General features: G+C 39.5%; 1 long non-coding RNA gene across 1 annotated transcript in view; it reads left to right on the top strand.

Annotated features, from left to right (window-relative positions):
* Positions 1 to 9,143, top strand: part of LOC125613287 — a 14,700-nt gene extending 5,557 nt beyond the window's left edge. The window contains exons 2-3 of the long non-coding RNA XR_007343790.1: positions 4,831 to 6,108; positions 7,764 to 9,143. This is a non-coding gene — a long non-coding RNA (uncharacterized LOC125613287). The remainder of the gene's footprint in view (positions 1 to 4,830; positions 6,109 to 7,763) is intronic.
* Positions 9,144 to 9,763: the final 620 nt, after the last annotated feature.

The raw sequence follows: 9,763 nt of genomic DNA, 5'->3' as shown, positions 1-9,763 counted from the left end.
ATGTTATCCCATATTTCTTGGATGTTCTGCTCATGGTTTCTTAACAGTCTTGCTGAGCTGTCTATGTTCTTTTCAAGTTGAAATACTTTATCTTCATTGTCTGATGTTCTATCTTCTAAGTGTTCTACTCTGCTGGTAGTATTCTCATTTGAGTTTTTAAGTTGGTTTATTGATTCCTGCATTTCTAGGATTTCTGTTTGTTTGTTTTTTATAACCTCTATCTCCCTATATAGTTGATCTTTTGCTTCTTGGATTTGTTTATGTAACTCATTGTCGAAGTGATCTTTCATTGTCTGATTTTGCTGTCTAATGTCTTCCTTGAGACTCCAGATCATCTGAAGCATGTAAATCCTGAATTCTTTATCTGACATTCCATCTGCTGCAGCTATTACCTCTTCTAAAGTTGAGTTGAACTGCATTGCTTGTGGTCCTTTCTTTCCTTATCTTTTCATACTGCTCGCGTTTCTTTCTGCTTGGTGAAACTGTTGTGTTATTGAATTTCCCCCCTATATATTTATATTGCTCTTGTATAGTTGCAAAGTTTCCCTTGCAGGGGCTGGCGGCGGCTGTGCTCCTCCTCCAATTGGGGTGATCTGTCTATCTCGCCAGCGGGCCGCTGGGCCCCTCTCCAGGTCGCGTGGTCTGCCTACCTTGCGGGCAACGGCTGGGCCCCTCCTCCAATAGGGATGATCTGTCTACCACGCTGGCAGGCCGCTGGGCCTGTTCTCCAGGTTGCAGGTCTGCCTACCTTGCAGGCGCAGGCGGCGGCTGTGCCCCTTCTCCAATTGGGGTGATCTTTCAAGTAGGCCAGCGTGCCGCCAGGCCCCTTCTCCGGGACGCTTGGTCTGCCTACCTTGTGGGCGGCAGCTTGGACCTTCCTCCAATTGGGGCGATATGTCTACCATGCCGGCAGGCCGCTGGGCCTGCTCCGCTGGTCGGTCGCAGGTCTGCCTACCTTGTAGGCGCGGGCGGCGGCTCTGCTCAGCCCCTCCTCCAATTGGGGCGATGTGTCTACCACGCAGGCGGTCCACTGGGCCTGCTCCTGTTCACAAAATTATATGGCGATTTTTACATAGTTTTTGAAAAGATTGGGGCATTATCATCAATGCATATGCTAATAATAAATTCCAATTCAAGTAGAGATGAGTGGTAAGCCTATGCTTTCTCTCTTTCTTTCTTTTTTGGTACCAGAGATTGAACTCAAGGGCACTTAACCCCTGAGCCACAGGGTCTCGCTAAGTGGTTTAGAGCCTCGCTAAATTGCTAAGACTGGCTTTGAACTTGTAATTTTCATGCCTCAGCCTCCCGAGCCACAGGGATTATAGGCATGTGCCACGACACCTTACAGCCCATGCTTCCTTATACCAAATCAAATAAGTTTTCTCCATTTCACTGAGGTTCTGCATTAAGCAACGCTTTCTTATCTTATTTAAAATACTACTGCCTGTTGTATAAAAATAGTCTATCAATCTGATTTTCAATAACTGGGAAAAATTTCTGCCTCTAGGTCTGGTTTAGAGAAGTTTTTAATAATTGATACCTTCCTAAGCATTCTTTAAAAAGAGAAAACCAATTCAATCAGGACTTTTCAATATTTTCCACCAAATTACCCTTGAGCACATAGGAGAATAGATGCATACTCTTAAGAGAATGGGGTTACAGCCAAGTAGGTGATGAAATAATTTATTTGAAGTCTACATTTTAAATATTAAAATCCATATGAAATTTTCAGTTTATACCATGATAATGCTATGTTTAAAAATATATTACGATGTATTATTTACTTACTTATTATTTACTTATTTATTTTTGCAGTTCTGGGGATTGAACACAAGACCTCACACCTGCTGGGCATGCTCTCTATCACTGAGTTACATCCCAGCCAATTAAAATATTTTAAATTATCATTTTTTGGGGGGAAAAGTTACTCTATTTGTCTCATCAACTCAATAAAGAAGCTGCCTCTCATGGATTCCATCCATGCTAGAAAACTGGGCTGAGCCAAAGGCAACTGACACTGGACTCATCATCTAGGCAACGTCTCTTCTCTATTTTGGAGAAATTTTGAATTCAGTGTCTCCAGACCCATACCCCCCCACTCCCCCCACCCTCGACAAAATACCAACAAGGTGCCAGCAATTTTTCTGTTTTAGCTGTAAAAGGGTAACTGAGGAAATATTCTTAGAGTGTTCTAAGGTAGACGTTATGGCACAATATTTTCAGGTTCCTGTGGCAGAAAATTTTGATAGTTGTATCATTCTGGATTCAGCTTCTTAGCCAATTTCATACCAGTTGGTGTGTGTTATGTTCTTTGTCAGTACTGTTTTTAAAATTATCTGAGATACCCTCCCAGCTACTAAGTTAGAACCTCTGGTTGTAGGGCTATGGATCTGCATTTTAGCAAGACTTCCAGGTGCTTCTGATGCACATTGAGGTGTTTATATGTTTAAACATTTTTTGGGAGAACACAAGAAGAAAGAGATCAATTTCAGTGTGGAAAAACTCAAACAGTAGAGAAGAAAAGAAGATCATTTTTTTTTAAACTTGCTAGCATGACTATCTTGCTGAGGGCTACAGTGGGAAAATTGATTCTCTTGCCAGCATCCATCTCCCCTTCTTCCTTCCAATAGAATCTAATTTTCTTCATTCCTCTTGCATGCAGCTGGGTGCCCCCAGTGGAGCTAATCCCTGTCCTGGTCACATAGATCCCATCCTAATTACCAGTGACTGGCCTGGAATGAGCAGATGAGCCAGCAGCCAATGGGACATGCCAGGAGTTCTGCTAAGAGGACTTTGGGGAAAGTGTCTGTTACACAAAAGAGCTTTGCAGAAAAGAAATGACACTAGAATGTACACCAGGAACCACTGCCTTCATCTTGCTGCCAGCCTTAGGAAAGATGCACCAACAAGAAAAGGGTAGAATGGAAACATGGAGGGAAAAACCTTGATCCTTAATAATGTAGTTAAGTTTCCCTTTCTCTAAACTTTGTATTGTAGGAAATAAGTTTTCCTTTTGATTAAGTTACTTTAAGTTGGATTTCCATTATGTGTAGCCAATAGGAACCTAAATGATCTAGGGTGATCCAGGGTTGATATTCTCAGAATATGAATTTGGACATGATAAGATAAAGAGGGTGTGACCATGTGAGAAAACAAGAATGAGGTTTGGAAAGAAGTGTTTTATATTCATAAGTCCCAAGAATGGATACTGCATACCATGGAGGGCCATAGGGGAAATGTCAGATTGGGTCAGGTGGCAGAAAGGATCATGAGCCTTCTTTGGAGTTTCCCTGGGAAAGGCAAGGCAAGGCCAGGCAGAGCAAACAGTTCAGGATCGGCTAGCTGGAACAATTCCAATGAGCTTTGCACTAAATGAATGGTTTCTAGTTGCCTAATACCTGGCCCTGGGTTGCTTTAGAGCAAGGAAATATTGGTGCAGTGTCTGAATTAGATCAGGACATGACTGGGCTGTAGGCTTGGGGTTGATTGGTTTGTTTATGTGAAAAACATAAATCTTGGCTCTTTGCCAAGTCCTTTGCTGACTCTAAGAATTAGCAAGCCCTGGAAAGGGAAGATTTTCCTTGGCCAGCAAACTTTCTAAGATGTCAAAACATACAGCACAGAAAATAAAAAACTTGATTAACACAATGGGGACTTTTCAAAATAAGGAGTCAAAACATTCCAGAGTATTAACGAGCACTGTTCAACTGTATGGAGAAACCATTTAAACCAAAGGAGTAGAGTTCTGGGGAGACATGACCGTCTGAGAAGCACATCTATCAGAATTAGCTCTGAAAAAGAGAGAAGAGAGATGAGAGATGGGGATAGGAAACAGGAGAGACACCTCCAAGGAAAAATGCTGAAATCCCTGTAGCAGAAGAGAGTGCGGCTCCAATATAGCAGGAGTGGAGGTAGAGTGACTTAAGATAGGCTGGAGGTAGGCAGGGGCAAGGTCTTGCCATCCATTTTAAGTATTTGGGACTTTGTTTTAGGGGAAATGAGAATTTCACTGAAAGGCTTTATGGGGATGGGGAGAAGAGGGGATTGGTGACCTGACCCGACTCCCATAGTAAAAGATCAGTCTAGTAGCTGTCAGGACTTTCATACAATTTTTCCATCACTTTAGACTCAGTTGATTATTCAAGACTCCTTAAATAATCAACAACTGAGTCTTGAATAAACAACTGAGCAGTATTGGTAATATCTGTTGATTTATCAAGGAAAGCCACTCAAAATCATTTGTGTTAACTGATTATTGATGTTGCTGCAACATCTCAACTCTTAGAGGAATTCAACACACCGAAAGGCTAATAGTTTTAAACAAGTTTGTTTTTTTCTGGATACTTCTTTAGCTGCTGCAATCAAAGATAATTAAGGGGCTGGGGTGTAACTCAGTGGCAAAGTACTTGAATAGAATGCATGAAGCCCTGTGTTGAACCTTAGCAATTCAGGGGAAGAAAGAAAAAAAGCTATTTAATTTACTTTTAGCAAATGACTTTCCCTGTGGAGCTCACAGACAAGCCAGTAGGATATTTATTTTGGTTGAAGTATTATTTTCATTTTTTAAAATGTTTGTGAAGACATTTTGCTATAATGAGATATTTCATTTTAAATTTTCTATTTTTTTCCCTGAGCATTGCTTTCCTGTGAATTGGGAATGTTGTGGTGACTGTTTCAGATAAATATCAATATATCTTCTATAATATCATTGTTCAATAAACACAATGCTTTGCCATATAATTTAATCAAAATAATCCTTAGAAGGATTATTTTGTTGTGCCTTAGAAGCATGACACTTGATGTTTTGAAATATTTTTCTTGTTTTAACAGGATGGGTATGGACTGGACATAGAAGAAATAAAGCATCATGAGACTCTTGAAACACTTATCAAGTTATACTGTCTCACTGAGATTGCGGTACACCAAGCAGCATTGGGAAGCAGTAACAGAACCAGATAAAGTCTCTGTCATGTGGGCTGGGGGTTTAATTCAGTGTTAGAATCTTGCTTAGTACACATAAGGAGTTGGGTTCAATCCCCAGCACAACAAAACATTTTTAGAAAATGAAGTCAAGTCTCTGTTTCAACTATTTAACTCCTTTATTGTAGCACAGAAAGCAACCACAGATGATATATGTGTGAATAAATATGACTGAGCTTCAGTAGAACATTATTTATGGACACTGAAATTTGAATTTCATGTCATGAAATATTATTCTTGGTTTATTTTTTGCAACCATTCAAGAATGTGATGTGACTTTTTCAACCATTAAAGAATTAGCTCGAAGGATCTGTTAGGAACAGGCAGCAGTGCTTCCAGATATGACCTGCAGGCCAGAATTTGCAGAACTCAACTCTAGAGGATGAAGACTGTTTCAAGGTAAAGTCTAGAAAGTGGTCATTGGGATGTTCAGTTCTTTCCTGAACTCAGAGGAAGCAGTTTTTGACACTTTTGTGGGGCGAAATTCAGATGTGAGTAGAACAGTGAGTAGAAAGTGAGGAAATGGATATGGGCAGGACCAACAAACTTTTCGTGAAAATTGGCACTGAAAAGGAGGGACAGAAATGATGTAATGTAAGTGAGGATTTGGGGGTAAAAGAGGTGAGATGTGAACATAAGCACTTAATTTTTATTTCCTCTTTCTTTTTTAATAAGGAAATTAATACTATCTTGATGTTTCTTAGGTGAAATGAGATAAAGTATGTTTTGTACCCATAATGATGCCCAGCATATAGTAGATTCTCTATAGCAGGAATTGTTTAATATGCACATATATACAGATGAGTATCCCTTATCTGAAGTGCTTGGGATAGAAGTGTTTTGGATTTCAGATTCTTTAGAATTTTGTAATATTTGCATTTACATAATAAGATATCTTGGGGATGGGACTCCAGTCTAAAAATGAAACTTATTTATGTCTTATATATAGATCCACCTGATATACATGGCCTGAAAATAATTTTATATAAATTTTAAATAACTTTATGTATAAAACAAAGTTGGCATATTGCAGTTGAAGGGGCTGGAAAGGTCTGTTTTCCTTGAGGATGTTGAATGGCCTGTATGGTGTGCATCTGCATTTGACTGTGACCCATCACGTGAGGTCAGGTAAGGAATTTTCTGTTTGTGGTATCAATCAGCACTTGAATGTTTCACACTCTGGAGCACTTCTGATTTTCAATTTTCAGATTAAGTGTACTTGACCTATACATAGTACCATCTTTGCTTTGTAAAACAAAACAAGACAAAAATAGAGTTTATTGCTTCCTATGTAATTTTGTTATTTGGTTCTTGGAGTATTTTCAATCAATATTGTGTCCCTTTATTCTTTTTGAAGTGTTTTGAATGCTGTCAAATAAATCAAACATTAACCAATTGGTCAAGATATTTTAATTTCAATAATTTTGATTTTGCAACTTCCTCAGTTTTCCTCCCAGGTTGAGGTATTATCTCATTAGTCTATGTTCACTTGGGAATCACTTCACCCTGAGATCCTTTTCATTGTCTTTTTTTTTAATATTTATTTTTTAGTTGTACACAATACCTTTATTTTGCTTATTTATTTTTATATGGTGCTGAGAATTGAACCCAGGGCCTCGCACATGCTAGGCGAGCGGTCTACTGCTGAGCCACAACCCCAGTCCTTTCATTGTCTTTTTTACAATCATACAATCACACAAATGACTATAAAAATGAATCATACAACTTGTACACTGATTTGGTATGTTTCACAGTACTGGAAGCTGAGGTCTCATGCCCTAAGAGATAGATAGTAAGCACTGAGCCTGTATATCCCATAGAATCCCACAGAAAATGTGTTATTATCACCAGGGAGAGATAATAGTTGGTATACACATGTTGCAGTCTCTAAGATACATTTACTATGATACCTCAAAGATAATTGAACTCTCTAATGTATTGTCACAAACTGGTCCAGTGGGACCTAAATCAAATATAGACAGACAATGTCCTAATGCACTGTCAATGACAGGATTATCTCAAAAACTGAGGTTCAAGCTAAAAATGACCATTCTAAGTTCATATATCAGATAATTTAGAATGATTAATTCCTCCCTCCCCCCAAAATTCAGGGCCCACAAAGTCTGTGAAATTTGGGGGGATCCTATGAACTGGAGCAACCCATGGCATATTGCAGATAACTGGGGATAAATTGCTGTTGCTTTTCACCTCTCAAACTAAATTAGGGGCTCAACACTCAGTAGGCCTATTTGGCTTTTTGAGAAATAATATCCCTCTTGTAGGGATACTGTTAGCTCCATTCCATAAAATTACCCAGAAAAAAATTTAAAAATTTGATCAAGGATCTGAAGAGCAAGTTTTCTTAGAATTGCAGAAGGCGGTAGTTTATCATTCCATTAGGATTATATAATCCCAATGATGAAATAAAATTAAAATGTCAGCCAGCTGTACTCTTGCCAGCTGGAGTTTCTGACAAAAGCCCACAGCCACTGCTCAATAGTGACATGTAGGCCTTTGAACTAGACAAGTTCCAAATTCTGCTATTATATTCCTTTTGAAAGACACTTAACATTCTTGCTATTGAGCATTTATGTAGCAGCCCCAATAGCCAAAGACATTAAGACCTGAAATATCCAGCATAAGATGGGTGATATCAGAGAAGAATCTCAACAAGGAGAATAATGTCCAAAGAATTTCAATTCTAAAATGGAAATGGTATATACTAAGAGTTTCCAAGGGAGGAATTCACTGTATTTATATGCAAATGGCCTCTTTCCCCCCAGGACTGACTATAGAGTCTCCAGGAAGACTTGCTTGCTGTTATTGATGGCCCCTCCTTTCCACCTCTTACCCAAGGATGGCTGGCAATCAGTTTGGTTCACAGATTGTAGCTCCAGATTTAAGGACCATGGCTCAGTCTGGAAAACAGCTGCCCTAATCTAGCATGTGGCAAAAATCCTCATGGAAGAAGATAGGAATAAGTCAGCCTGATGGACTGAATTACCAGCTGTGTTCCTGGCAATGATAAAATTGAACAAATTAAAACCCACATGGCATAAAATTGGGTCTAAAATGATTCTAAGGGCCACTGACAATAAAGTTGGCCTAGCAAATGTGCAATAGAAAACTGGACAATAGAAGGGACCTTTTCTGTCTTTGTGAATGATACTGCCTTTGGAAAATTGCTATGGAAATTCTAAAGGCAACTCAAAGTAGGGCATGATGATGCTTAAGGAATAAAAACTATGCCAGGGTTGGAGGTGACTGGAGTTAACAAGTTGATGCCCTTGCTTGACCTTAATCCTTGAAATAAGTGGACATAGGGGAAACTCAAGCCATGCATTTATAGACTAACTGACATGTCACTGGCCCCTGCTTAGGCTGAAGTTCATAATACAAATCAACTTTGCCAACAGAAAGGCAGCATTTGCAGTTCTCTTGAAGAAACATTCCCAGGGGAAAATTTCTATCTTATACCTGGCAAGTAAATGACATTGTCCCTTCACCTACTATTTGGGGACACTTGAATACTGTTAGGACACACTCTAGGTTTGGCTTCATACTCAATGGCTAACCCCAATGTTGCTAATACTATCAAAGGACTGCAACAATGCTAGGCACAGTGGTTCCTGCCTATAATTCAAGAGACTTGGCAGCCTGAGGCAAGAGGATCACAAGTTGAAGGCCAGTTTAAGCAATTTAGCAAGATCCTCAGCAATTTAGGGCCTGTTTATAAAAAAGAAAGAAAGAAAGGAAGGAAGGAAGGAAGGAAGGAAGGAAGGAAGGAAGGAAGGAAAGGCTAGATATATAGTTCAGTGATAGAGCCCTCCCCCCCAGGTTCAATCCCAGTACCCATCCCCCACACCAAAAAACATCCTAAACGGTGGAAGTATTGGCCAGGAACTGTAAAACTTTGGGATAGTGTTTGGGACTAGGATTGAAAGTCAGACACCATCAGTTTGGACACGACTACCACAAAGAGCTGTCATATTTTAATGGTTAGATCTCACTCATCCTCATCCTTGTTCCACCAACATTTGCCATGTAAAACAGAGTGGGGTAAAAGGTGCTCCCCTACTCTACTTCTTTGGTCAGTGTGCCAAGTACTAAGATGATTACAGTGATGTTTTAAATTTTAGAAATAAATTCACAACCTAAATTGATTTCATATCAGGTCTTCATTTTTTTCAGTCATGGGTTCAATAATAGCAAGTATTTCTGAGGCACTGGATTGGAAACTAATGTGTCTGCCTTCATGTTGCTTAGAGTCTAGTTTGAGAGATGGAAAAACAACACTGGAACAACTATAAAAAAAAAAAAAGCCTTGATTATGGATTGCAATATAGGGGTTGTTTTGAGCATGATTATTTTCTAGGGGCTGGGAACCCCCACCCCCCCACACACACAGGGTGGCACTGGAGTTACATGGTAACTGATATAGTAAGTTCCTGAAGAGAGAAAGATTAGGATCAAATGAGGGTCATGTAGGTTAGACTTGGTCAGAAGATTTACCTCTTTTTGTGCAGCAGTGAAAAAAGTGTCCCTTTTAGAGGGTTTGGTAGTATAAGCAAATGATGACATGAAGGCCTGACTTCCCTATAGAAGCTTAGCTGATAAAGGCCAGGAAAGACAGAGCCCTAACCAGAGTGTACAAATATATATAAATCTCTAGGGGACTGAGGCAGAAGCTGAGAGAACTGATGCCTGATGACCTCTATTTTTTTCAGTGAAAAAATGAAAGAACATGATCAGCTAAGGAAACGGTGAAAGTTTGGAATAGCTA

The sequence above is a fragment of the Marmota marmota genome, unplaced genomic scaffold (assembly GCF_001458135.2).
Source record: "Marmota marmota marmota unplaced genomic scaffold, marMar, whole genome shotgun sequence".
Classification (NCBI taxonomy): domain Eukaryota; kingdom Metazoa; phylum Chordata; class Mammalia; order Rodentia; family Sciuridae; genus Marmota; species Marmota marmota.
Note: the sequence above shows the minus strand (reverse complement) of the source record. Positions and strands in the feature narration are given on the sequence as shown.